A 2,980-nucleotide genomic window follows, 5' to 3' on the forward strand; every position below is an offset into this window, starting at 1 on the left:
AGGGTTGTGGACAAGAGTTGAAGAAATTCCCAGGAAGAAAATGACTGGAGTGCAAGAATTAGTTTCTTATATGAAGTAGGAGAAAAGTGAAGATACATTTTTAAATTAATACATACATTTTTAAATTAATAAGAGTGATAACTCTAAAATAGTACCATGGTAAAACAGGGAACAAACAATGACAGGCTTAGTAGATTCAGAAGGTTTTATGAAAAGGTAATCAATTAGATAAATAAAAAGCACAAAGTACAGTGACAGAAATAAATCACAATATATCAGTTATAACAATAAATATAAATGAGCTAATGCTCGGGTTACATAAAATATTGCTAAAGAGTATGCCAAAAAATTCAGTTAAAATTTGCTTACAAAAGATAGCAATGCTGGAGGTCTTGTGTGTGATTTCTGGAATTCTTCTGTGTGCACCCTAACTTTAGGTATTAATTGATAATGTCATTTCTTCAGGTCTAAAAGACATTCAAGTCAGCATTAATTTACTGACAGAATTTTTATAGATAACATAATTACCCATAGACTTCTGCCTTGCAGGTGAATGTGGCATTTGGTCAAATTATTATTATATTCTTCTACACCTGTATTAATGTTTCAAGACAGGTAAAAAAGATTAATATAGAAACATAAGGGGAAGCCAGCAGAGTTCTACGAAAAAACAGTATGGTTAATGGGATTTGTTTTAACTGGCTAAGTTCAGGACACTTAGAGAGCACACTGAAGTATGGCCTCATTCTGTCAGCTAAAGTTTTGCTGATAAAAGTTTTGAAATAAAGATATCTTGGCCAAAGTCCAGGGGGTTGGACTGTGCAAGTAGAAATTAACATAGCAGACTTGATCTTCCAAAAAGCATAGTTATACAGCTGTTCTTTGGCTGTTATTTGGGAGACTGACTGTTTAGAGTTTCCCCACACCAATAAGGTTTTTTATTTTTATTTTTTTAATTTATTTGTCTGCCTACAGCACTAAACATCTATCTTAATTTGGGGAATTTGGAATTTTATTGGTTGTGTATGATAGAGTGTCTACATGGCAAGCCCCTATCAAATTCCTTAGGCACTGGATTTCTAACGTGATTCCCTAACCAGAAATATTACATATATGTTATTGCATTTTTTTGTTATTGAAGGAAATATCACACTCAAATAGGGTCCCTCAGAGGAGGAAGGGAACATAAGAAGTCTAAATATCTTCAGAGTCTGAAAGATACTTCCTTATCCCTTGATGACCAATATAGTACACTACAGATAGTCCCTGATTTATAATGATTTGACATACAATTTTTTGACTTTATGATGGTGTGATTTAGTAGAAATTGTACTTTGAACTTTGATCTTTTTCTGAGTTAGTAATATGTGGTATGATATTCTTTCATATTGCTAGGTAGGGACAGCAAGCTATAGCTCCCATTCAGCCACGCATTCACAAAGGTAAACTATCAAAACAATACAAGCATTCCCTTTTTCACTTTTACTACAGTATTCAATAAATTGCATAAGATATTCAACCCTTTATTATAAAATAGTCTTCATGTCAGATAATTTTGTCTAACTGAAGGCCAATATAAGTGTTTTGAACATGTTTAAAGTAGGCTCTGCTATGATGTTGGGTAGGTTTTGTGTATCAAATGATTTTTTGACTTATGATATTTTCAACTTATGATGGATTTATTTAGATATAACCCCATCATAAGTTGAGGAAGATCTTTATGAATATGATTACATCTGACTATTTTGAGTTCTTCTAAAAAATCATTGTGGCCATTGGACACATGAACAAATACAAGAATGATGTATACTTCCCATTGGAAACTATAGAAGCCAAAAAAGGAAAATATCTTAAAAGAACTAAAAATGGGAAGTAAGCAAGCGGCAGTTTCCCTTGGCGTAAGGCTCCTCCTCCCGCCGCGGGTTGCTTCACTACACGTGTGCCCGGGCCCCGCCCCACACCGCCAGTGCTTTGGCCGCTTGGGCGCCTCCTCCCGCGCAGAGATGGCGCACGATCCCGCAGAACAGCATCTCAGACATGTTGAAAAAGATGTTTTGATCCCTAAAATTATGAGAGAAAAGGCCCGAGAGAGGTGCTCTGAACAAGTTCAAGATTTCATTAAATGTTGCAAGGACTCTGGAATCCTTATGGTAGTAAAATGCCGGAAAGAAAATTCTGCATTGAAAGACTAACTGCTTACTATAATGATCCAGCCTTTTATGAAGAATGCAAAATGGAATATCTGAAGGAAAGGGAAGAATTCAGAAAAACTGGGATTCCTACCAAGAAAAGACTACAGAAGCTTCCCACAAGCATGTAGGCAAAGTCAAATGATACTCAGGAACCCTAATATCCATGGAAATCACAGTCACCTGAAATAATGGACTTAAGGAAGTGTTTGCTTTACCCTTAATTATGGAAATAATTTTATCTGAAATAAAGTTCTTGCAAACTTAAAAAGAAAAAAAAAGAACTAAAAATGTTTAATTTTATATACATTAAAAAATCCTTTCAAAGTGAGGAAAAATGCTTGACTAGGAAAATCCAAGTTCTTGTATAAATGTCAATAAAATAACCATAAACTGGCTGAACTAACATTATGTAAAATATGGAAAAAAAACAATCATGCAATTATGAAAAAGCCACTTTCAAAACACTATGACATTTTGTTGTCTGGCCCTAGCATTCCATGGCATAGTGTGATCTTGATCTGGGACAGAAGCCCAGATCCCAATTCCTTTTCTTGAACAGGAAGGAAAAGAGCACACATTATTTGTAATGTTCTAACCTGTCTAGGTTCTTTCTGAAATACTGGTCTCTGTCTTGACTAATTCAGGTCTCTAGTAAGGAAAAGTAGCTGGAAAGCCCCAGTTGTGAAAAATAAAGGGATACAAAAGGGTAAGAGATTATAAGTGGAGATACACAATAGTGGAATATAAGTAAAACTGAAGGAAAACTGGAGTAAGACTCACTGATACAT

At 34.8% G+C, this 2,980-nt stretch overlaps 1 pseudogene; it reads left to right on the forward strand.

Moving 5' to 3' along the window:
* LOC100510883 lies at positions 1,873-2,453 on the forward strand (annotated as a pseudogene).

Source organism: Sus scrofa, chromosome X (genome assembly GCF_000003025.6).
Source record: "Sus scrofa isolate TJ Tabasco breed Duroc chromosome X, Sscrofa11.1, whole genome shotgun sequence".
Lineage (NCBI taxonomy): Eukaryota > Metazoa > Chordata > Mammalia > Artiodactyla > Suidae > Sus > Sus scrofa.